General features: G+C 45.8%; 1 protein-coding gene and 1 long non-coding RNA gene across 10 annotated transcripts in view; both read right to left on the bottom strand.

The window, feature by feature from the left end:
- RAI14 (retinoic acid induced 14) overlaps positions 1–26,518 on the bottom strand; it is a 135,095-nt gene that overhangs the window by 35,850 nt on the left and 72,727 nt on the right. The gene's annotated exons all lie outside the window — the stretch shown is intronic.
- LOC142071991 (uncharacterized) lies at positions 3,550–5,146 on the bottom strand. Its single transcript, XR_012668274.1, has 2 exons — positions 4,645–5,146; positions 3,550–4,066 (listed from the first exon to the last, which is right to left on the bottom strand). It is a non-coding gene; the product is annotated as an uncharacterized LOC142071991 (long non-coding RNA).

Below are 26,518 nucleotides of genomic sequence, written 5' to 3'. Positions count from 1 at the left end.
TCAAAACACAAACTGAATCAGAAAAATGCAGACTTGTGTGTGGGACGAGGAGGTGATAAGACAATACTTGCTGGAACCAGCCCCTTTATCAGCTGTACTGTAAATTTATCCTCAAAGCTAAAAATGGTAATTTTCTAGATCACCACCACCAACCTCCTCAGAATGAGTTCCAGCTATTTGGAAAGAGCTCAGCTCTGCAGCTGCTCCACTTACAGAGTAGTTAAGATTTGACAAGGAACTCTACTAAAGTATGTATCTATAGGGTATTGGTACAAAGGGTGCTCAGAGAGCAGTGCTCCCAAGAGAACTGCAAAGCAGATATATATTGGCAGAATTAGTATTCTCTGCAGAGGAGAATTCCCCCATAGCTTGAAAGTGGCATCGGATGACACTTTGCAAAACTCAAAGTGCTTGAGAACATTCTGGAATTGTGGATGATAAATGACTAGTGAGCTAGTAAATACAGTATCATGGCATGCAAGGACCAGAGTGTGCCCACTGGGCAAACTGCACCATTGTTCTCGGTCATTTTCTTCCAAGTGCTCAGAAATAGGCGGCACAGGGGGCGGGGAGATCAGGGTCATGTGCCCCCCCCCCCCGGATTTGCTTCTTGGCTTGGACTGAGCATGCTCAGTAACACTACTGAAGCCAGCTGCCCTCACTCTGCCGCCCCCACCCCCACTATTGGCAGACACAGGTTGTTTCTGCTCAGAAAAATACATTACATGCAATCTTGCTTGCTGAAGTACACTGAGCACTCACTGAGTGTATGTCTACACTACGGAATAAGGTCGAATTTATAGAAGTCGTTTTTTTAGAAATCGGTTTTATATATTCAAGTGTGTGTGTCCCCACAGAAAATGCTCTAAGTGCATTAAGTGCAGTAACTCGGCGGAGTGCTTCCACAGTACCAAGGCTAGAGTTGACTTCCGGAGCGTTGCACTGTGGGTAGCTATCCCACAGTTCCCGCAGTCTCCGCTGCCCATTGGAATTCTGGGTTGAGATCCCAATGCCTGATGGGGCTAAAACATTGTCACGGGTGGTTCTGGGTACATATCATCAGGCCCCCGTTCCCTCCCTCCCTCTGTGAAAGCAAGGGCAGACAATCGTTTTGCGCCTTTTTTCCTGAGTTACCTGTGCAGACGCCATACCACGGCAAGCATGGAGCCTGCTCAGGTAACCGTCACCCTATGACTCCTGGGTGCTGGCAGACGCGGTACGGCATTGCTACACAGTAGCAGCAACCCATTGCCTTCTGGCAGCAGATGGTGCAGTACGACTGGTAGCCGTCATCATCGTGTCCGAGGTGCTCCTGGCCACGTCGGCTGGGAGCGCCTGGGCAGACATGGGCGCAGGGACTAACTTTGGAGTGACTTGACCAGGTCATTCTCTTTAGTCCTGCAGTCAGTCCTATTGAACTATCTTATGGTGAGCAGGCAGGCGATACGGATTGCTAGCAGTCGTACTGTACCATCTTCTGCCGGGCAGGCAAGAGATGAGGATGCCTAGCAGTCGTACTGTACCATCTTCTGCCGAGCAGCCATGAGATGTGGATAGCATGCAGTCCTTCTGCACCGTCTGCTGCCAGCCAAAGATGTAAAAGATAGATGGAGTGGATCAAAACAAGAAATAGACCAGATTTGTTTTGTACTCATTTGCCTCCTCCCCCGTCTAGGGGACTCATTCCTCTAGGTCACACTGCAGTCACTCACAGAGAAGGTGCAGCGAGGTAAATCTAGCCATGTATCAATCAGAGGCCAGGCTAACCTCCTTGTTCCAATAAGAAAAATAACTTAGGTGCACCATTTCTTATTGGAACCCTCCGTGAAGTCCTGCCTGAAATACTCCTTGATGTAAAGACACCCCCTTTGCTGATTTTAGCTCCCTGAAGCCAACCCTGTAAGCCATGTCGTCAGTCGCCCCTCCCTCCGTCAGAGCAACGGCAGACAATCGTTCCATGCCTTTTTTCTGTGCGGACGCCATACCAAGGCAAGCATGGAGGCCGCTCAGCTCACTTTGGCAATTAGGAGCACATTAAACACCACACGCATTATCCAGCAGTATATGCGGCACCAGAACCTGGCAAAGCAATACCGGGCGAGGAGGCGACGTCAGCGCGGTCACGTGAGTGATCAGGACATGGACACAGATTTCTCTGAAAGCATGGGCCCTGCCAATGCATACATCATGGTGCTAATGGGGCAGGTTTTTGCTGTGGAATGCCGATTCTGGGCTCGGAAAACAAGCACAGACTGGTGAGACCGCATACTGTTGCGGGTCTGGGACGATTCCCAGTGGCTGCGAAACTTTCGCATGCGTAAGGGCACTTTCATGGAACTTTGTGACTTGCTTTCCCCTGCCCTGAAGCGCATGAAAACCAAGATGAGAGCAGCCCTCACAGTTGAGAAGTGAGTGGCGATAGCCCTGTGGAAGCTTGCAACGCCAGACAGCTACCGGTCAGTTGGGAATCAATTTGGAGTGGGCAAATCTACTGTTGGGGCTGCTGTGATGCAAGTAGCCCACGCAATCAAAGATCTGCTGATATCAAGGGTAGCGACCCTGGGAAATGTGCAGGTCATAGTGGATGGCTTTACTGCAATGGGATTCCCTAACTGTGGTGGGGCCATAGACGGAACCCATATCCCTATCTTGGCACCGGAGCACCAAGCCGCCAAGTACATAAACCGCAAGGGGTACTTTTCAATAGTGCTGCAAGCACTGGTGGATCACAAGGGACGTTTCGCGTGGGATGGCCGGGAAAGGTACATCAACATGGGATGGCCGGGAAAGGTACATGACGCTTGCATCTTCAGGAACTCTGGTCGGTTTCAAAAGCTGCAGGAAGGGACTTTATTCCCAGACCAGAAAATAACTGTTGGGGATGTTGAAATGCCTATATGTATCCTTGGGGACCCAGCCTACCCCTTAATGCCATGGCTCATGAAGCCGTACACAGGCAGCCTGGACAGTAGTCAGGAACTGTTCAACTACAGGCTGAGCAAGTGCAGAATGGTGGTAGAATGTGCATTTGGACGTTTAAAGGCGCGCTGGCGCAGTTTACTGACTTGCTTAGACCTCAGCGAAACCAATATTCCCACTGTTATTACTGCTTGCTGTGTGCTCCACAATATCTATGAGAGTAAGGGGGAGACGTTTATGGCAGGGTGGGAGGTTGAGGCAAATTGCCTGGCTGCTGGTTACGCGCAGCCAGACACCAGGGCGGTTAGAAGAGCACAGGAGGGTGCGGTATGCATCAGAGAAGCTTTGAAAATCAGTTTCATGACTGGCCAGGCTACGGTGTGAAAGTTCTGTTTGTTTCTCCTTGATGAAACCCCCCCACCCCTTGGTTCACTCTACTTCCCTGTAAGCTAAGCACCCTCCCCTCCTCCCTTCGATCACCGCTTGCAGAGGCAATAAAGTCATTGTTGCTTCACATTCATGCATTCTTTATTCATTCATCACACAAATAGGGGGATGACTACCAAGGTAGCCCAGGAGGGGTGGTGGAGGAGGGAAGGAAAATGCCACACAGCACTTTAAGCACAGCACTTTAAAAGTTTACAACTTTAAAATTTATTGAATGCCAGCCTTCTTTTTTTTGGGCAATCCTCTGTGGCGGAGTGAGTGGTTGGCTGGTGGCCCCCCCACCGCGTTCTTGGGTGTCTGGCTGTGGAGGCTATGGAACTTGGGGAGGAGGGCGGTTGGTTACACAGGGGCTGCAGTGGCAGTCTGTGCTCCAGCTGCCTTTGCTGCAGCTCAACCATACACTGGAGCATACTGGTTTGGTCCTCCAGCAGCCTCAGCATTGAATCCTGCCTCCTCTCATCACGCTGCCGCCACATTTGAGCTTCAGCCCTCTCTTCAGCCCACCACCTCTCCTCCCAGTCATTTTGTGCTTTCCTGCACTCTGACATTATTTGCCTCCACGCATTCGTCTGTGCTCTGTCAGTGCGGGAGGACAGCATGAGCTCGGAGAACGTTTCATCTCGAGTGCGTTTTTTTTTCTTTCTAAGCTTCACTAGCCTCTGGGAAGGAGAAGATCCTGTGATCATTGAAACACATTCAGCTGGTGGAGAAAAAAAAAAGGGACAGCAGTATTTAAAAAGACATTTTATAAAACAGTGGCTACTCTCTTTCAGGATGAACCTTGCTGTTAACATTACATACATAGCACATGTGCTTTCGTTACAAGGTCGCATTTTGCCTCCCCCCACCGCGTGGCTACCCCCTCAACCCTCCTCGTGGCTAACAGCGGGGAACATTTCTGTTTAGCCACAGGCAAACAGCCCAGCAGGAACGGGCTCCTCTGAGCGTCCCCTGAAGAAAAGCACTCTATTTCAACCAGGTGACCATGAATTATATCTCACTCTCCTGAGGATAACAGAGAGATAAAGAACAGATGTTGTTTGAATGCCAGCAAACATACACTGCAATGCTTTGTTCTACAATGATTCCCGAGTACGTGTCACTAGCCTGGAGTGGTAAAGAGTCCTACCATGAAGGACGCAATAAGGCTGCCCTCCCCAGAAACCTTTTGCAAAGGCTTTGGGAGTATATCCAGGAGAGCCGCGAATGCCAGGGCAAAGTAATCCTTTCACATGCTTGCTTTTAAACCATGTATAGTATTTTAAAAGGTACACTCACCGGAGGTCCCTTCTCCGCCTGCCGGGTCCAGGAAGCAGCCTTGGGTGGGTTCAGGGGGTACTGGCTCCAGGTCCAGGGTGAGAAACAGTTCCTGGCTGTCGGGAAAACCGGTTTCTCCGCTTGCTTGCTGTGAGCTATCATCATCATCTTCTTCGTCCCCAAAACCTGCTTCCGTGTTGCTTCCATCTCCATTGAAGGAGTCAAACAACACGGCTGGGGTAGTAGAGGCTGAACCCCCTAAAATGGCATGCAGCTCACCATAGAAGCGGCATGTTTGGGGCTCGACCCGGAGTGGCCGTTCGCCTCTCTGGTTTTCTGGTAGGCTTGCCTCAGCTCCTTAAGTTTCACGCGGCACTGCTTCAGGTTCCTGTTATGGCCTCTGTCCTTCATGCCCTGGGAGATTTTGACAAAGGTTTTGGCATTTCGAAAACTGGAACGGAGTTCTGATAGCACGGATTCCTCTCCCCAAACAGCGATCAGATCCTGTACCTCCCGTTTGGTCCATGCTGGAGCTCTTTTGCGATTCTGGGACTCATCATGGTCACCTCTGCTGATGAGCTCTGCATGGTCACCTGCAGCTTGCCACGCTGGCCAAACAGGAAATGAGATTCAAAAGTTCGCGGTTCTTTTCCTGTCTACCTGGCCAGTGCATCTGAGTTGAGAGTGCTGTCCAGAGCGGTCACAATGGAGCACTTTGGGATAGCTCCCGGAGGCCAATACCGTCGAATTCTGTCCACAGTACTCCAAATTCGAGCCGGCAAGGCCGATTTAAGCGCTAATCCACTTGTCAGGGGTGGACTAAAGAAATCGATTTTAAGAGCCCTTTAAGTCGAAATAAAGGGCTTCATCGTGTGGACGGGTGCAGGTTTACATTGATTTAACGCTGCTAAATTTGACCTAAAGTCCTAGTGTAGACCAGGCTTCGACGTATAGTCAAGGTTTATTTTGAGTAAAAACATCTCTGTCCAAAGCAGACCATTTTTTCTTTTCCTTGATGTATACATCAAATCTTTGTTGACTTTTAAAAAGCATGACTTGCCTGCCAGCAACTCGATTTACACTTTCCTGACAGATATCTTCACACAAACCAACACGACTGTTAAAATAAAGATACAGCACTGCTTGGAGCCTCCGTGGTCATGATAAAGACATAGAAATGAAATGTTCCCCAGTTCTGTACCAGTCCAGACTGTGCAGTTACCTGCCAGCATATCCTGTCAGGATAAAACCCCCACCTGAAATCTTTTAGCACCCGGCACTCCTTATTCAACCGCTTCTCCAGCTTGATCACTGCATCAGGCTGAACTTTTGTATATTTCAGTGTCTAAAAAACCCCATAAACCCCACAACCTTCCCTGAACCTATTATCCCTCTTCCTTCCTTCTACCAAATTCTAGATCAGTTAAAGTCTTATATCTTCTGTTTCAATGACAGGACCCAAAATAATCTAACAAGTATTGTTTTAGCTCCCATCTGAATCTTGTTTGTGTTTCAGTGTAGAAGTGTTACAGTATAACATTTTAGAGACCTGGCCATGGTTACCCCATCAACACGAGAAAGGACTAGGAAACTAGGAATGCACCTGGGGCAGTATACTCGGCATGTGAGAATAAGTGCCTGGAATCAATCCACAGCAAATCCAATCCAGACCTCCTTCCTTGACAAGAAGTGTACTGGCCAATAGTTACATTGAGTCAATGAAGACTTTTAAAAACAAAATGGTTCTGGGGAATATTTTTATGGGTTGGCATTTATTTCGTACATTCAGACTCATGGACTTTAAGGTCAGAAGGGGTCATCATGATCATTTAGTCTGACCTCCTTCACACTGTGGCCACAGAACCTCACCCACGCATTCGTGTAATAGACCTCTAGCCTCTGGCTGAGTTACTGAAGTCCTCAAATCATGGTTTAAAGTAGGGCTGTCAAGCGATTACAAAAATTAATCGCTTGAATAATCGCACTGTTAAACAATACCATTTATTTAAATATTTTAGGGTGTTTTCTACATTTTCAAATATATCGATTTCAATTACAACACAGAATACAAAGTGTACGGTGCTCACTTTATATTTATTTTTATTACAAATATTTGCACTGTAAAAATGATAAAAAACTGTATTTTTCAATTCACCTCATAAGTACTGAAGTGCGACCTCTTTATCATGAAAGTGCAACTTACAAATGTAGTTTTTTATTACATAACTGCACTCAAACAGAACAACGTAAAACTTTAGAGCCTACAAGTCCACGCACTCCTACTTCTTTTTCAGCCAAGAGAAGAGAAACAAGTTTGTTTACATTTACAGGAGATAATGCTGCCTGCTTCTTGTTTACAATGTCACCTGAAAGTGAGAACAGGTGTTTGCATGGCACTGTTGTAGCTGGCATTGCAAGATATTTACATGCCTGATGCGCTAAAGATTCATATGTCCCTTGATGCTTCAACCACCATTCTATTCTGTGTTGTAACTGAAATCGATATATTTGAAAATGTAGAAAAACATCCAAAAATATTTAATAAATTTCAATTGGTATTCTATTGTTTAACAGTGTGATTAATCACAATTAATTTTTTAAAATCAATATTAATTTTTGAGTTAATCGCATGAGTTAACTGTGATTAATTGATAGCCCTAGTTTAAAGACTTCAAGTTACAGAGAATTCACCATTTACACAATTTTAAACTAGCAAGTGACCTGTGCACCATGCTGCAGAGGAAGGCAAAAAAACAAAAACAAACAAACAAAAACAAAAAAAACCCCACAACTCCCAGGGTCTCAGCCAATCTGACCCAGGGGAAAATTCCTTCCCGACCCCCACATATGGCGATCGGTTAGATCTTGAGCATGTGGGCAAGACCCACCAGCCAGGCACCTGGGAAAGAATTCTCTGTAGTAACTCAGAGCCCTCCCCATTTAGGGTTCCATCACCAGCCCCCCAAGTATGCAAAGTACCCTAAACAAAGGGTGTTTGACACATCTGGGGTGGACAAAACCATTGGCAACTTTAATGGTGATGGGGGCGGGGAAGGAGAGAAGAGGGAGAGACGGGGGACGGGACACGACCCAAAGTCTGAAGGGATACAGAATGGAGAAGTACTTCTTCCTTCCCTTACTGATCCACACTGAACCCTTTCAATGGCACATGCTTTTGTAAAGTCTCTTAAAATAAGTAAGGATTTATTTATACTTTTCAGGCTGTGGAGCACCGCAGTCTACTGTGCAAACTGAATTTCAATAATAAGAGAATTTTGAATCAAAACTAGTTCAGAAATCAATACACCTGATCAAAATCCTGAAGGCACCTATGGTTAAAAACGTTACTTGATAGGCAAAGCTTACTTGACATTAAAAAGCTTCTTCGGCCTTGTCTACACTACCAAGTTTTGTCGCCAAAAACTGCCTTTTGGCGACAAAACAGCAAGAGCATATGCACTACAAATTGGACTTTTGTCGCGAAAAACGCCCAGTTTTGGCAACAAAAAACTTCCACCCCTACGAGAGACTTTTGTCTTTTTCCCCTCCCTTTATTGTCAACAAAGAGCCAGTGTCGACACTGCTGATCGTTTTGTTGACGGAACTGGCTTCCGCCAATATCCAGACGTGAAAGTAACTGAGGACACTTACCAGTACAGGGCAAGGCAGCTCCGGCCCCTGGAAGGGGTGGGGCTGTGGGGTCAGCATCCGCCAGCCAGCCCTTCCAGGCTGCCTGGCCCGCACTGCCTGGGGCTCCTGTGTTGATTTAAAGAGCCCGGGGCTCCGGACGCCGCTGCAGCCCTTTTAAATCGCTGGCCCTAGTGCAGCTGCTCCCTTTGTTGCCCCCCACCTCCCGCCCGTCGGCGGCTGCATTGCTCACACTGTCGATGATGGTGTCCCCAATGTGGACATGATCTGTCAGAGAGAGCAAGTGTGAATACACTTTGGTGATTTTTGTTTTGTCGACTTTTGGGTGTCGACCTAAGTTTTGTCAACAAAACTTGGTAGTGTAGACAAGCCCTTACTGTATCCTTACTTAAATGATGCAACTTCCCAAACAAAAATATTCTTCAAGAGCTTCGTATCTGATACCTTTAACAAACTGTTGCATTCCACATGCACCTCATTTGCTTCACATCACTTAACATACACACGGGGCAAACCAATCTTGTTTCTGTTTTGTTAAGTCTAGAAACTAAAAATTAAAAACTAGAAGTTTCACAGTTAATGTCACTGAACCTTCAAGCATCAGCACCTCTGAGAAGATACACAGCTTAAAAAATAATCAGTTATTCAAGTGCTGAATAAATTCTGCCATGTTTAGTCTTTCTGGAATCCTGTCAGCATCACACAATCCCAGGCCAGTGACCAGTCACTTTCAATTACACCATTTACGGGGAAAATCCTGCATCTTTATTAATAGACTTGCTTCCAGTCCTTAATATTTTAAATACTGCAATCATATAGGACTTGCTAGTCTATTAGTGCAAAACAAATAAAAATACACGAGAGACAGACACACTCACCACCCCCATACCAAAACTGCTCCATTACGGACAAACTCCAACAAACATGCACTTCCCTCACGACAGATGTGCCAGTGTTAAAATGATCTGTTAAAGGGAGAGCAGAAGGGGACATGAAGTGAGGTCCTAGCACAGGTTCTTTAACACTGTTTTGCAAACTGAAGTCAATTTAGATGCTGAATAGAAATCTACATATGGCATTTGTCATAAATGTAAAGGGAAGGGTAAACCCCTTTAAAATCCCTCCTGGCCAGAGGAAAAATCCTCTCACCTGTAAAGAGTTAAGAAGCTAAAGGTAACCTCGCTGGCACCTGACCAAAATGACCAATGAGGAGACAAGATACTTTCAAAAGCTGGGAGGAGGGAGAGAAACAAAGGGTCTGTATCTGTTGGTATGCTGCTTTGCCGGGGATAGAACAGGAATGGAGTCTTAGAACTTTTAGTAAATAATCTAGCTAGGTATGCATTAGATTATGATTTCTTTAAAAGGCTGAGAAAAGAACTGTGCTGAATAGAATAACTATTTCTGTCTGTGTGTCTTTTTTGTAACTTAAGGTTTTGCCTAGAGGGATTCTCTATGTTTTGAATCTAATTACCCTGTAAGGTACCTACCATCCTGATTTTACAGGGGTGATTCCTTTACTCCTATTTACTTCTATTTCTATTAAAAGTCTTCTTGTAAGAAAACTGAATGCTTTTTCATTGTTCTCAGATCCAAGGGTTTGGGTCTGTGGTCACCTATGCAAATTGGTGAGGATTTTTACCAAACCTTTCCCAGGAAGTGGGGTTCAAGGGTTGGGAGAATTTTGGGAGGAAAGACGTGTCCAAACTATGTTTCCCAGTAAACCCAGTTAGAGTTTGGTGGTGGCAGTGGTTATTCCAAGGACAAAAGATAAAATTAATTTGTACCTTGGGGAAGTTTTAACCTAAGCTGGTAAAAGTAAACTTAGGAGGTTTTCATGCAGGTCCCCACGTCTGTACCCTAGAGTTCAGAGTGGGGGAGGAACCTTGACAGCATTGTATATATTTATTACAGTGAAGGCTATTATTTCCACACTGTGTTCACTGCATCTCTTTTCAAGAGTGCATTTGATAAATGTGGCCTTTTCATAAAGAGCAGGCACTCCGTAAGGGGCACAACACGCACACAACAGAGCAAAGACTAGCTTGTGACAAATAGTTAAAGAATATTTGTTAAGATAGGGGATGGTTTATTTTTCAGGCCTCAGATCTGGCATCTCAAACACTTCTATAAATTGATGGATGAATTTTAAATATTTATTGTAAAAAGCAATCCATCACTGACGTGAATAAATGAAATTAACCACAGTGTTTGTTCTCAACTTCCTTTACCGGCTGCACTGCAGCAGCTGTAAATATTTAAAAAATAAAAGTGGCTACAAGAGCTATGCTGGCTTCAGTGATGTTAGCACATAGCTATTCTGTCACTTAATAGATAAGCTGAAGCTGTGAAGAGAAAGCAGCTATGTTAGCTTCAACTCTAACTCCTCCCTCCCTCTGTAAGAGGAGCAGCAAGGGTGATGGAGGACTTTTGTCTAAGCCCTGGTCTACACTAGGACTTTAGATCGAATTTAGCAGCGTTAAATCGATTTAAACCTGCACCCGTCCACACAATGAAGCCCTTTATTTCGACTTAAAGGGCTCTTAAAATCGATTTCCTTACTCCACCCCTGACAAGTGGATTAGCGCTTAAATCGACGTTGCCGGCTCGAATTTGGGGTACTGTGGACACAATTCGATGGTATTGGCCTCCGGGAGCTATCCCAGAGTGCTCCATTCTGACCGCTCTGGACAGCGCTCTCAACTCAGATGCACTGGCCAGGTAGACAGGAAAAGAACCGCGAACTTTTGAATCTCATTTCCTGTTTGGCCAGCGTGGCAAGCTGCAGGTGACCATGCAGAGCTCATCAGCAGAGGTGACCATGATGGAGTCCCAGAATCGCAAAAGAGCTCCAGCATGGACTGAACGGGAGGTACGGGATCTGATCGCTGTTTGGGGAGAGGAATCCGTGCTATCAGAACTCCGTTCCAGTTTTCGAAATGCCAAAACCTTTCTGAAAATCTCCCAGGGCATGAAGGACAGAGGCCATAACAGGGACCCGAAGCAGTGCCGCGTGAAACTGAAGGAGCTGAGGCAAGCCTACCAGAAAACCAGAGAGGCGAACGGCCGCTCTGGGTCAGAGCCCCAAACATGCCGCTTCTATGATGAGCTGCATGCCATTTTAGGGGGTTCAGCCACCACTACCCCAGCCGTGTTGTTTGACTCCTTCAATGGAGATGGAGGCAATACAGAAGTAGGTTTTGGGGACGAAGAAGATGATGAGGAGGAGGTTGTAGATAGCTCACAGCAAGCAAGCGGAGAAACCGGTTTTCCCGACAGCCAGGAACTGTTTCTCACCCTAGACCTGGAGCCAGTACCCCCCGAACCCACCCAAGGCTGCCTCCTGGACTCAGCAGGCGGAGAAGGGACCTCTGGTGAGTGTACCTTTTAAAATGCTATACATGGTTTAAAAGCAAGCATGTGAAAGGATTACTTTGCCCTGGCATTTGCGGTTCTGCCTTTGCAAAAGGTTTCTGGGGAGGGCAGCCTTATTTCGTCCTTCATGGTAGGACACTTTACCACTCCAGGCCAGCAACACGTACTGGGGAATCACTGTAGAACAAAGCATTGCAGTGTATGTTTGCTGGCATTCAACCAAAATCCGTTCACGCGGTGGGAGGAGGCAAAATGCGACCTTGTAACGAAAGCACATGTGCTATGTATGTAATGTTAACTTTCAAGGTTTACCCTGAAAGAGTGTAGCCACTGTTTTATAAAATGTGTCTTTTTAAATACCGCTGTCCCTTTTTTTTTCTCCACCAGCTGCATGTGTTTCAATGATCACAGGATCTTCTCCTTCCCAGAGGCTAGTGAAGCTTAGAAAGAAAAAAAAACGCACTCGCGATGAAATGTTCTCCGAGCTCATGCTGTCCTCCCACACTGACAGAGCACAGACGAATGCGTGGAGGCAAATAATGTCAGAGTGCAGGAAAGCACAAAATGACCGGGAGGAGAGGTGGAGGGCTGAAGAGAGTAAGTGGCGGGCTGAAGAGAGTAAGTGGAGGGCTGAAGACAGGGCTGAAGCTCAAAGGTGGCGGCAGCGTGATGAGAGGAGGCAGGATTCAATGCTGAGGCTGCTGCAGGACCAAACCAGTATGCTCCAGTGTATGGTTGAGCTGCAGCAAAGGCAGCTGGAGCACAGACTGCCACTGCAGCCCCTCTGTAACCAACCGCCCTCCTCCCCAAGTTCCATAGCCTCCTCACCCAGACGCCCAAGAACACGGTGGGGAGGCCTCCGGCCAACCAGCCACTCCCCCACAGAGGATTGCCCAAAAAAAAGAAGGCTGTCATTCAATAAATTTTAAAGTTGTAAACTTTTAAAGTGCTGTGCTTAAAGTGCTGTGTGGCATTTTCCTTCCCTCCTCCACCACCCCTCCTGGGATACCTTGCTAGTCATCCCCCTATTTGTGTGATGAATGAATAACGAATGCATGACTGTGAAGCAGCAATGACTTTATTGGCTCTGCAAGCAATGATTAAAGGGAGGAGGGGAGGGTGGTTAGCTTACAGGGAAGTAGAGTGAACCAAGGGGCGGGGGGGTTCATCAAGGAGAAACAAACAGAACTTTTACACCGTAGCCTGGCCAGTCATGAAACTGTTTTTCAAAGCTTCTCTGATGCGTACCGCGCCCTCCTGTGCTCTTCTAACCGCCCTGGTGTCTGGCTGCGCGTAACCAGCAGCCAGGCGATTTGCCTCAACCTCCCACCCCGCCATAAACGTCTCCCCCTTACTCTCACAGATATTGTGGAGCACACAGCAAGCAGTAATAACAGTGGGAATATTGGTTTCGCTGAGGTCTAAGCGAGTCAATAAACTGCGCCAGCGCGCCTTTAAACGTCCAAATGCACATTCTACCACCATTCTGCACTTGCTCAGCCTGTAGTTGAACAGCTCCTGACCACTGTCCAGGCTGCCTGTGTACGGCTTCATGAGCCATGGCATTAAGGGGTAGGCTGGGTCCCCAAGGATACATATAGGCATTTCAACATCCCCAACAGTTATTTTCTGGTCTGGGAATAAAGTCCCTTCCTGCAGCTTTTGAAACAGACCAGAGTTCCTGAAGATGCGAGCATCATGCACCTTTCCCGGCCATCCCACGTTGATGTTGGTGAAACGTCCCTTGTGATCCACCAGAGCTTGCAGCACTATTGAAAAGTACCCCTTGCGGTTTATGTACTCGGCGGCTTGGTGCTCCGGTGCCAAGATAGGGATATGGGTTCCGTCTATGGCCCCACCACAGTTAGGGAATCCCATTGCAGCAAAGCCATCCACTATGACCTGCACATTTCCCAGGGTCACTACCCTTGATATCAGCAGATCTTTGATTGCGTGGGCTACTTGCATCACAGCAGCCCCCACAGTAGATTTGCCCACTCCAAATTGATTCCCAACTGACCGGTAGCTGTCTGGCGTTGCAAGCTTCCACAGGGCTATCGCCACTCGCTTCTCAACTGTGAGGGCTGCTCTCATCTTGGTATTCATGCGCTTCAGGACAGGGGAAAGCAAGTCACAAAGTTCCATGAAAGTGCCCTTACGCATGCGAAAGTTTCGCAGCCACTGGGAATCGTCCCAGACCTGCAACACTATGCGGTCCCACCAGTCTGTGCTTGTTTCCCGAGCCCAGAATCGGCGTTCCACAGCATGAACCTGCCCCATTAGCACCATGATGCATGCATTGTCAGGGCCCATGCTTTCAGAGAAATCTGTGTCCATGTCCTGATCACTCACGGGACCGCGCTGACGTCGCCTCCTCGCCCGGTATCGCGTTGCCATGTTCTGGTGCTGCATATACTGCTGAATAATGCGTGTGGTGGTTAATGTGCTCCTAATTGCCAAAGTGAGCTGAGCGGGCTCCATGCTTGCCGTGGTATGGCGTCCGCACAGAAAAAAGGCGCGGAACGATTGTCTGCCGTTGCTCTGACGGAGGGAGGGGCGACTGACGACACGGCTTACAGGGTTGGCTTCAGGGAGCTAAAATCAACAAAGGGGGTGCCTGTACATCAAGGAGTATTTCAGGCAGGACTGCACGGAGGGTTCCAATAAGAAATGGTGCACCTAAGTTATCGTTGTTATTGGAACAAGGAGGTTAGCCTGGCCTCTGATTGATACATGGCTAGATTTACCTCGCTGCACCTTCTCTGTGAGTGACTGCAGTGTGACCTAGAGGAATGAGTCCCCTAGACAGGGGAGGAGGCAAATGAGTACAAAACAAATCTGGTCTATTTCTTGTTTTGACCCACTCCATCTATCTTTTACATCTTTGGCTGGCAGCAGACGGTGCAGAAGGACTGCATGCCATCCACATCTCATGGCTGCTTGGCAGAAGATGGTACAGTACGCCTGCTAGCCATCCCCATCTCTTGCCTGCCTGGCAGAAGATGGTGCAATACGACTGCTAGCAATCCTCATCTCTTGCCTGCCTGGCAGAAGATGGTACAGTACGACTGCTAGCAGTCCGTATCGCCTGCCTGCTCACCATAAGACGGTTCAATAGGACTGACTGCAGGACTAAAGAGAATGACCTGGTCAAGTCACTCCAAATTTAGTCCCTGCGCCCATGTCTGCCCAGGCGCTCCCAGCCGACGCGGCCAGGAGCACCTCGGACACGATGAGGACGACTACCAGTCGTATTGCACCGTCTGCTGCCAGAAGGCAAGGGGTTGCTGCTACTGTGCAGCAAAGCCGTACCGCGTCTGCCAGCACCCAGGAGACATAGGGTGACGGTTACCTGAGCGGGCTCCATGCTTACTGTGGTATGGCGTCTGCACAGGTAACTCAGGAAAAAAGGCGCGAAATGATTGTCTGCCCTTGCTTTCACGGAGGGTGGGAGGGAACGGGGGCCTGACGACACGTACCCAGAACCACCCGCGACAATGTTTTAGCCCCATCAGAGCGCTCCATTGTGACTGCTCTGGACAGCACTCTCAGATGCCCGATTGTTTGCCATTGCTCTGACGCTGGGAGGGGCGCTTACAGGGTTGGCTTCAGGGAGCTAAAATCAACAAAGGGGGTGGCTTTACATCAAGGAGTATTTCAGGCAGGACTTCACAGAGGGTTCCAATAAGAAATGGTGCACCTAAGTTATTGTCCTTATTGGAGCAAGAAGGTTAGCCTGGCCTCTGATTGATACATGGCTAGATTTACCTCGCTGCACCTTCTCTGTGAGTGACTGCAGTGTGACCTAGAGGAATGAGTCCCCTAGACAGGGGAGGAGGCAAATGAGTACAAAACAAATCTGGTCTATTTCTTGTTTTGACCCACTCCATCTATCTTTTACATCTTTGGCTGGCAGCAGACGGACTGCATGCCATCCACATCTCATGACTGCTCGGCAGAAGATGGTACAGCACGACTGCTAGCAGTCCGTATCGCCTGCCCGCTCACCATAAGACGGTTCAATAGGACTGACTGCAGGACTAAAGAGAATGACCTGGTCAAGTCACTCCAAATTTAGTCCCTGTGCCCATGTCTGCCCAGGCGCTCCTGATCGACCTCACAGAGGCGACCAGGAGCACCTCAGACATGACGATGACGGCTACCAGTCGTACTGTACCGTCTGCTGCCACAAGGCAAGGGGTTGCTGCTACTGTGTAGCAATGCCGTACCGCGTCTGCCAGCACCCAGGAGACATAGGGTGACGGTTACCTGAGCGGGCTCCATGCTTGCCATGGTATGGCGTCTGCACAGGTAACTCAGGAAAAAAGGCGCGAAATGATTGTCTGCCCTTGCTTTCACGGGGGGAGGGAGGGAACGGGAGGCTGACGATATGTACCCAGAACCACCCGCGACAATGTTTTAGCCCCATCAGGCATTGGGATCTCAACCCAGAATTCCAATGGGCAGCGGAGACTGCGGGAACTGTGGGATAGCTACCCACAGTGCAACGCTCCGGAAGTCGACGCTTGCCTCGGTACTGTGGAAGCGCTCCGCCGAGTTAATGCACTTAATGCACTTAGAGCATTTACTGTGGGGACACACACACTCGAATTTATAAAACCGATTTCTAAAAAACCGACTTCTATAAATTCGACCTTATTCTGTAGTGTAGACATACCCAAAGAAAAGCAGACACCACTTACAAACAGCAACCAAATATTTTTCCCTCTGAGTGTCACAGGAAAGTAAAACTAAGGGCTTGTCGACACTTACAGTGTTACAGCTGCACTCAGGCAGCTGCCCACTGCAGCGCTTCAGTGATGCTGCTACCTATGCCAATGGGAGAGCTTCTCCTGACCCTCCCCCCCCTCCCCCGCCCCATCCAAGAGGCGGTAGAAGCCCTGCTGTCGATGTCGTGCAGGAGTTAGGCTGACATCCCTGTGTTGTAGCTATAGCAACATAAAATGCTTGTGCAGACCAAGCCTAAGATTCTAAATAGTTAGAGACTGATGTTTGTTTTTGTTCATTGTCTTTAATGATGAGAGTTTTTAGGGTGGGATTTTCAATGGGGCCTATGAGAGAAGGGGGTTCGATTCTCATGAAGTTTCAATATAATGCTTAACTTGTCTTGCTTTCTCTCACCCTTAACCGTATCTAGAGCGTACCCCAGTGCAGGACAGCCTCAGAAGCATACGAGATGCCAGGTAGTTAGCAGGAACACAGAACAAATATTCACGTAGTTCAGGACTAGAGTTTATTCCTGGTATATATGTATTCACAGGACAAACCTTCATAAAGTTGTGCAAAAGCAGCTACAAAAGCTCTCAATCCCAATTCAAAATTGCCCTCAATTCTCAAAGCAAGAAGTCAATATCCATCAGGACTCAGTGAGCTGCCCCATGAACTGGTTTTTCTGTAGGTCAAGCGCAGCCTCCAGCGATGCCCCTGACCTTAGCAGGGAGCAGGACCTAAGCACCCCAAATATGTAAAACTCTCTTCATGCCAGTGAAAGCCCCACATACCTTTTCAACAACAGTAAATAATCTGGAATGACTCACAGAATTCTGTTTATACTGTCTCCCACCTGTGACTTGTGCATGAAGAATCTTGTTTCAGTCACATCAAGGTAGAAGAGATTAATAAAGGAGAGCCTGCTGAAGGGCTGTTTTCTTAACGGGAGGGAGGTGATGGTGTCAGACAGTGCAGGAGCTTGTAGACTGTAGACTCCTGATCTTAGCCCTCAATTTCAGCAAAAATATACCCCCAGCTGCTGTTCAGAGGTTTTGGGGATCCCAGAAGCCTTATTTTTCTCTCAACTTGTGATCCAACAATCTCATTTTTACAAGAAGTTTTCTTTGGCAGGACTTGTTGCCACATTACTGTTGACTCCCACTGGAAGTCTGAGATTGGAGAACTTTCTATACATTTATTATTACCTGTAAGACCAAGAGATCAAACTTTTTGATGAACTGAAATTTTGTGGCAGATTATCCTTTTAAAGTCATGTGATTGTTATAACTGCCCATAGTGAATCTCCTGAAGGCTAGCATCACGGTTCAGAACAGAAGCAGCACTCCGCAGGGAAAAAGGCTAACGTAGTGCCCATCTTTAAAAAAGGGAAGGAGGATGATCCTGGGAACTACAGGCCAGTCAGCCTCACCTCAGTCCCTAGAAAAACCATGGAGCAGGTCCTCAAGGAATCAATTCTGAAGCACTTAGAGAAGAGGAAAGTGATCAGGAACAGTCAGCATGGATTCACCAAGGGCAAGTCATGCCTGACTAATCTAATTCCCTTCTATGATGAGATAACTGGCTCTGTGGATGAGGGGAAAGCAGTGGACGTGTTGTTCCTTGACTTTAGCAAAGCTTTTGACACTGTCTCCCACAGTATTCTTGCCAGCAAGTTAAAGTAGTATAGGCTGGATGAAGGGACTATAAGGTGGGTAGAAAGTTGGCTAGATTGTCGGGCTCAACGGGTAATGATCAATGGCTCTATGTCTAGTTGGCAGCCGATATCAAATGGAGTGCCCCAAGGGTCGGTCAGTCTTCAGGCCAGTTTTATTCATCATCTTCATTAATGATCTGGAGGATGGTGTGGATTGCACTCTCAGCAAGTTTGCAGATGATACTAAACTGGGAGGAGTTGTAGATACGCTAGAGGGTAAGGATAGGATACAGAGGGACCTAGAAAACTCAGAGGATTGGGCCAAAAGAAATCTGATGAGGTTCAACAAGGACAAGTGCAGAGTCCTGCACTTAGGACGGAAGAATCCCATGCATTGCTACAGACTAGAGACTGAATGGCTAGGCAGCAGTTCTGCAGAAAAGGACCTAGGGGTTACAGTGGACAAGAAGCTGGATATGAGTCAACAGTGTGCCCTTGTTGCCAAGAAGGCCAATGGCATTTTGGGCTGTATAAGTAGGGGCATTGCCAGCAGATCGAGGGACGTGATCGTTCCCCTCTATTCAACATTGGTGAGGCCTCATCTGGAGTACTGTGTCCAGTTTTGGGCCCCACAGTACAAGGAGGATATGGAAAAATTGGAAAAGTCCAGTGGAGGGCAACAATAATGATTAGGGGACTGGAACACATGACTTATGAGGAGAGGCTGAGGGAACTGGGATTGTTTAGTCTGCGGAAGAGAAGAATGAGGGGGGATTTGATAGCTGCTCTCAACTACCTGAAAGGGGGTTGCAAAGAGAAGGATCTAGACTATTCTCAGTGGTAGCAGATGACAGAACGAATGGTCTCAAGTTGCAGTGGGGGAGGTTTAGGTTGGATATTAGGAAAAACTTTTTCACTAGGAGGGTGGTGAAGCACTGGAATGCGTTACCTAGGGAGGTGGTGGAACCTCCTTCCTTAGGTATTTTTAAGATCAGGCTTGACAAAGCCCTGGCTGGGATGATTTAGTTGGGGATTGGTCCTGCTTTGAGCAGGGGATTGGACTAGATGACCTCCTGAGGTCCCTTCCAACCCTGATATTCTATGACTCTATGAATTAAAAGGCTACAGTTTTGAAATGCTGGTTTTGTTCTTTGGCATTACAAGACTTGGAAGGGGGATAAAATTCAAGAAACATGAGGGTGAACTGCTTAAAAATGTTTAGGACCCTAGTACAGGGTGCTGCGTTCCTGCTCACCTTTACGCCGAACTGAATATTCTTCCTTCTGGTTGTGCTTTTTCAAAGACATTACTTATATCATATATAGACAGATAAAGATATATAGATATAGAAAGGAGATAGAGATAGAGAGTGCGAGCTCAGGAGACAGGTATTTAGCTTTTGAAGTACTCAATACTCCTAGCACAGGGATTTTCAAAACTGTAGTGCATAATCTTGATGTTCCATCCTATGACTTCACAACAATTTTTAAAGAAAGCAGTAAGTCCACCAATAAAGTTTGGAAACTGCTGTCCTAACATATGGGCCCTTAAAGTAGGGATCACAACCCTCATGGTGGTCACGAACGGGTCCAGGATGTCGCAACCATCCTCCCCTTGTTTATGGCTAAACAGAAGGAAGTCCTGAGATTACAAGGGAATCCCAAATCATTCTGTTGTTACATGGGGTCATGGGATCATGGAAAAGGGTGAGACCAACTGGGTAGAAAATTAATTTAAAATATTTATTTTATTGTGTGAAAATCTAACACAAAACTGTTACAATTGCATCTGGTGCTAACAGCATTGAAAAAACATGGATGTCCTTATTTGAGTTTTAGTAAGTTGGCATCCCAAGAACATGTGTTCTTATATTGCAGCTCAAAGAACAGTACATGTTTCAAGTTTACTGGGTTTTTAAACGTCAAATGCATCAGACTTAAAGCAACAGCTAAGAACTACCTGTAAAAAATTTTTTTAAAAAATGCATAATACCAAGACTCACCATTTACAAAGGAAGTAGCCCTAAAAAAGGATGGGTAAACTTATACAGCCTAACTCTAATTTTCCAGGCTACTGCATAACGAGTTTGGTTGCTTTAGTTAAGTCTTAAAACAGAGCGATAGTAAATATAGAGGTATTGTCCTATTTCCCAGTAACTGCATTATTTAGATTGTAAGATTTAAATCACATCTGACCAAAAAGACAACACATTATCCTACCCTTCAGAGAGAAAGAGGAATGAAATTGGGTGATGTGCAAGAAAGAATAGACAGTTCAGAGTTCATACTTATTTTCAATTGAGATTTTGCCATTGCTGTTGAAGGAAAAAAAAAAAAAGAACTGTAAGGAAGCTAGCATAAAGCATTTAGAGAAATACAAGCCAGGTAAATAAGCAGTCACCAGTTCTGTCTACTGCCTGGGGACTATTTTTGAAGGTTTATGACTTGCGAAAATAAAGATTACCTCATGTTGCTCCCTTTTATGTGTCTGTTAGTGCCCTAGATTAAAGCAGTAAGCAAGGAGCACCCAGTTGGCATAATCAAAATCTGCAAGCACAGCACATTTTCTGCCTCAACCTTTGGAAACATTTTAAACAACAGTGGCCTATTAGAATGGCACTGCTTATATAAAACTACATAGGCTGCCTGAAGCTGAATGAATCATCTGATCCTTGGCCAATGAGTTCAGGGGTGGCTCAATTGTTAAACTGGAACAAGGCTTAGAAAGACATGCACCTCAGAAGAGCATGATAATTATTATCTAACTGATAATAAAGTGGAACAGATTATAAAAAGCTATTAATTATATCATCCAGGAGTGGAAAAAACAATTATAAATAGAACAGGCAGCCTAGTATTTATTATTGTGACCTTTAGAACGTTCCATGTAATCTACAGGGTGCAATGTGCATGGAAGGGACTTGTGCAGTGGAAGTCTCTCAATGCTCAGAGCTAGTCAGATAAAGTTAAAGGTTAGTCCTTAAAGACTGCATTATAAACACCCCTCCCTCCCAAAAAGCTGAGAAAAATACGTTCAGTACGACTAGGGTTTCAGGTCTTCAAAAGTGGCCACCACACTTAAGTTTTAGAAATTGATGTTGAACCTACAAAAGTTTTTCCCTCTTAAATGAATTTTTCTAGATTCCTCCTGGCTTTTGACACAATTTTTTACAGTCATATTACACACATAGGAGTTATGAAAGGACACAAGAAGATTAAAATACCATTTCCTGAAAGAAAAGGAGTACTTGTGGCACGTTAGAGACTAACCAATTTATTTGAGCATAAGCTTTTGTGAGCTACAGCTCACTTCATCGGATGCATACTGTGGAAAGTATAGAAGATCTTTTTATACACACAAAGCATGAAAAAATGGGTGTTTACCACTACAAAAGGTTTTCTCTCCCCCCCTCCACTCTCCTGCTGGTAATAGCTTATCTAAAGTGATCACTCTCCTTACAATGTGTATGATAATCAAGGTGGGCCATTTTCAGCACAAATCCAGGGTTTAACAAGAACGTCGGGGGGGGGGGGGGGGGGGGGAGAAGGGGAGGATAGGAAAAAACAAGGGGAAATAGGCTTGAATAGAGGCTGGGAGTGGCTAAGTCATTATGCAAGGTAAGCTAAGTTAATTGTATCCAATTTGCAAATTAATTCCAATTCAACAATCTCTCGCTGGAGTCTAATTTTGACATTTTTTTGTTGTAATATCGCAACTTTCATGTCTGTAATTGCGTGACCAGAGAGATTGAAGTGTTCTCCGACTGGTTTATGAATGTTATAATTCTTGACATCTGATTTGTGCCCATTTATTCTTTTACGTAGAGACTGTCCAGTTTGACCAATGTACATGGCAGAGGGGCATTGCTGACACATGACGGCATATATCACATTGGTGGATGTGCAGGTGAACGAGCCTCTGATAGTGTGGCTGACATTATTAGGCCCTGTGATGGTGTCCCCTGAATAGATATGTGGGCACAGTCGGCAACGGGCTTTGTTGCAAGGATAGGTTCCTGAGTTAGTGGTTCTGTTGTGTGGTATGTGGTTGCTGGTGAGTATTTGCTTCAGGTTGGGGGGCTGTCTGTAGGCAAGGACTGGCCTGTCTCCCAAGATTTGTGAGAGTGTTGGATCATCCTTCAGAATAGGTTGTAGATCCTTAATAATGCGTTGGAGGGGTTTTAGTTGGGGCCTGAAGGTGACGGCTAGTGGCGTTCTGTTATTTTCTTTGTTAGGCCTGTCCAGTAGTAGGTGACTTCTGAGAACTCTTCTGGCTCTATCCATCTGTTTCTTCACTTCCGCAGGTGGGTATTGTAGTTGTAAAAATGCTTGATAGAGATCTTGTAGGTGTTTGTCTCTGTCTGAGGGATTGGAGCAAATGCGGATGTATCGCAGAGCTTGGCTGTAGACAATGGATCGTGTGGTGTGGTCAGGGTGAAAGCTGGAGGCATGTAGGTAGGAATAGCGGTCAGTAGGTTTCCGGTATAGGGTGGTGTTTATGTGATCATCGTTTATTAGCACTGTAGTGTCCAGGAAGTGGATCACTTGTGTGGACTGGACCAGGCTGAGGTTGATGGTGGGATGGAAATTGTTGAAATCATGGTGGAATTCCTCAAGGGCTTCTTTTCCATGGTTCCAGATGATGAAGATGTCATCAATATAGCGCAAGTAGCGTAGGGGCGTTAGGGGACGAGAGCTGAGGAAGCATTGTTCTAAGTCAGCCATAAAAATGTTGGCATGCTGTGGGGCCATGCGGGTACCCATAGCAGTGCCACTGATTTGAAGGTATACATTGTCCCCAAATGTAAAATAGTTATGGGTAAGGACAAAGTCACAAAGTTCAGCCACCAGGCTAGCTGTGACATTATCGGGGATAGTGTTCTTGACGGCTTGTAGTCCATCTTTGTGTGGAATGTTGGTGTAGAGGGCTTCTGCATCCATAGTGGCCAGGATGGTGTTATCAGGAAGATCACTGATGGATTGTAGTTTCCTCAGGAAGTCAGTGGTGTCTCGAAGGTAGCTGGGAGTGCTGGTAGCGTAGGGCCTGAGGAGGGAGTCTACATAGCCAGACAGTCCTGCTGTCAGGGTGCCAATGCCTGAGATGATGGGGCGCCCAGGATTTCCAGGTTTATGGATCTTGGGTAGTAGATAGAATATCCCAGGTCGGGGTTCCAGGGTGTCTGTGCGGATTTGATCTTGTGCTTTTTCAGGGAGTTTCTTGAGCAAATGCTGTAGTTGCTTTTGGTAACTCTCAGTGGGATCAGAGGGTAATGGCTTGTAGAAAGTGGTGTTGGAGAGCTGCCGAGGAGCCTCTTGTTCATATTCCGACCTATTCATGATGACAACAGCACCTCCTTTGTCAGCCGTTTTGATTATGATGTCAGAGTTGTTTCTGAGGCTGTGGATGGCATTGTGTTCTGCACGGCTGAGGTTATGGGGCAAGTGATGCTGCTTTTCCACAATTTCAGTCCGTGCACGTCGGTGGAAGCACTCTATGTAGAAGTCCAGTCTGCTGTCTCGACCTTCAGGAGGAGTCCACCTAGAATCCTTTTTGTAGTGTTGGTAGGGAGGTCTCTGTGGATTAGTATGTTGTTCAGAGGTGTGTTGGACCAACAGGAGAGTGGGTTTGGGGGGGGGGGGGGGGGCGAGAAAACCTGGATTTGTGCTGGAAATGGCCCAACTTGATTATCATACACATTGTAAGCAGAGTGATCACTTTGGATAAGCTATTACCAGCAGGAGAGTGGGGTGGGGGGAGAGAAAACCTTTTGTAGTGGTAAACACCCATTTTTTCATGCTTTGTGTGTATAAAAAGATCTTCTATACTTTCCACAGTATGCATCTGATGAAGTGAGCTTTAGTTCACGAAAGCTTATGCTCAAATAAATTGGTTATACAGTGTTATACTGTTGACTCATACTTAGCTTGTGATCCACCATGACCCCCAGATCCCTTTCTGTAATACTCCTTCCTAGGCAGTCATTTCCTATTTTGTATGTGTGCAACTGATTGTTCCTTCCCTAAATGGAGTACTTTGCATTAGTCCTTATTGAATTTCATCCTATTTACTTCAGGCCATTTCTCCAGTTTGAATTTTAATCCTAACCTCCAAAGCACTTGCGACCCCTCCCAGCTTGGTATTATCTGCAAACTTTATAAGTGTTCTCTCTATGCCATTATCTAAATCATCAATGAAGATATTGAACAGAACCAGAGGCAGGACCGATCCCTGCGGGACTCCACTCAACATATCCTTCCAGCTCAACAGTGAACCACTGATAACTACTCTCTGGGAATGGTTTTCCAAGCAATTATACACCCACCTCACAGTAGCTCCATCTAAACTATATTTCCCTAGTTTATTTATAAGGAGGTCATGCAGGACAGTATCATAAGGCAAGATGTCCCACATCTACAGCTTCCCCCCATCCACAAGCCTTGTTACCTTGTTTAAGAAAGTGATCAAGTTGATCCGACGTGATTGGTTCTTGACAAATCCCTGTTGACTGTTACTTTGGGACACCCAAAGTAAATGCATTTTTGGAGGCTTCTAGGCTTTTCTTGGTGCCAACGTCAGCATTTAACATGCACTGATGCAAGTGCAGCTAGAATTTTATTAAGATCTAATGTTTCAAGTTAATAATAGCCATAAGGATTTAATTCTAGTCTAGTTCAATACCTTGTAGAAACAAGCAAAGCTTAACAGTAATGTGCTGTGGCATAGAGACAAACCAGGTTTAGGATAGGGCAGTGCTGCCATTTATACATCACAACTCATATGCAAATTTTTTTCAACAGCAGTTTCTTTAAGTTATCCACCATTTGCAAGCTCGGACTAGTGGAAAGTTTGGTATATGAATTAACCTTTAATGAAACTTAAAGGCCCCCCTAATGTGAGGGCCTTTTTTGAGGGCTTTAGATGGTCAACATCCAAATCTGAAAGAAACATTTAGCTTAGGGAAACTGCACAAAAACAAGATCCAGTAGACTAAGACTACAATGAATCATTGTGGAGATGATGCTAGATCAGTGGTTCTCAAACTTCTGTACTGGTGACCCCATTCACATAGGAAGCCTCTGAGTGCAGAAACTGAAGTCACTTTTTAATATATTTAGCACCATTATAAATGCTGGAGGCAAAGCGGGGTTTGGGTTGGAAGCTGACAGCTTGCAACCCCCCCAGGTAATAACCTTATGACCCCCCGACCTCTAGTTTGAGAGTCCCTGTGCTAGACAGAGTAAGCATTTAATTACAAACATGTTTGCCAAACGTTTGATCTAGCATAAGAAGGACCAAAGGAGCCTATGCCAAAAGGGGATTTGCCCAATGAAGCTCATTTACATACATTTGTTTATCAAAAGGACCATCTTAAAGGAAATGAAAATCTTGCATGTCTTTAAAGCCCTGAAGCATCAGTCTCACCAAACTGTAAAATACATTGCTGGGAGAGTTCCTCTAACTTGCAGAGGGAGTTTTGGCAGGAATAAGTGGTACTGAGGCATCATCATGGCCCTCTGCACCCAAATTTCACCAGGAAAAGGTCCTAATTAAGTGATGACTTAGTCGAGAGCTGGAATATCTCGTCCCTTTCTCCATTTCATCCTAAATTGGCAACTGTACAACCTCTTTGGCAACATGTACATCCTAGTAGTCAATATCCATTCTGCCTGGTTTAGTATTAACTTATTTTTGTTTTGTCCTTTGTGACGAATGAGAATAAATTATTCCTTTCCTCTTTACAAGTGCCCCACTTCACAACTGTAGACAGTGATGTCTCTCGATGGAGCATGCCTACATTTCTTAATAAAGCTCATTTTCAAAAAAAGTTTTTGTAACTAGTTGCTCTTCTCCCATTTGTTTAAAAACAGTGTCCAAAACTGAATGTCGTGTTGCAATATAGATTTAATCAGTATCAAATGGAATGATTTCTCTTCCTGTTCTCTAGGACCCATTAATGAAAAAAGGACAAAGACAAAAGATCTTAACAGGAATAGGAGATTGGGGCGAAGAAAGGAACATCTTAAGGGAAAAAAATAATGCACTAGGCCAACCAAATCTGTAATGCAAAACAGGATACTTCATAATGTTACACTCTAATGCACATTCCATCATAATGAAGTGTTTAATCCCCTCATGTAATTTGTTACATAATTTAATCCATTATGTTCTTCTGAATCATCACCTTCAGCCTAATTATGTAAACTACTTAGTACATCAGTATAAACTCACAGGGATCAATAAATCATGCATCCAAATAGTCTGAATCTCTCAGACCCGCTGCTAGAATGCAACTAATGCACAACGTGGAATTGGAGCATAGCTGTGATCCCCTACTGTCCAAGGACACATTCCAACTGGCCCTGTTGGCCTTTCTGCTGATACACCCAGGCAGTGTTTATCCTCATAAGGATTATAAAACCCTCATTTCCATTAAGTTAAAGCGGTGGTGAAAAGTTAGTAGATATGTGGGAAATGAAGGATCAGAAA

This window comes from Caretta caretta, chromosome 5, assembly GCF_965140235.1.
Source record: "Caretta caretta isolate rCarCar2 chromosome 5, rCarCar1.hap1, whole genome shotgun sequence".
NCBI classification, from domain to species: Eukaryota; Metazoa; Chordata; order Testudines; family Cheloniidae; genus Caretta; species Caretta caretta.
This window is presented reverse-complemented; position numbering and strand designations above follow the sequence as displayed.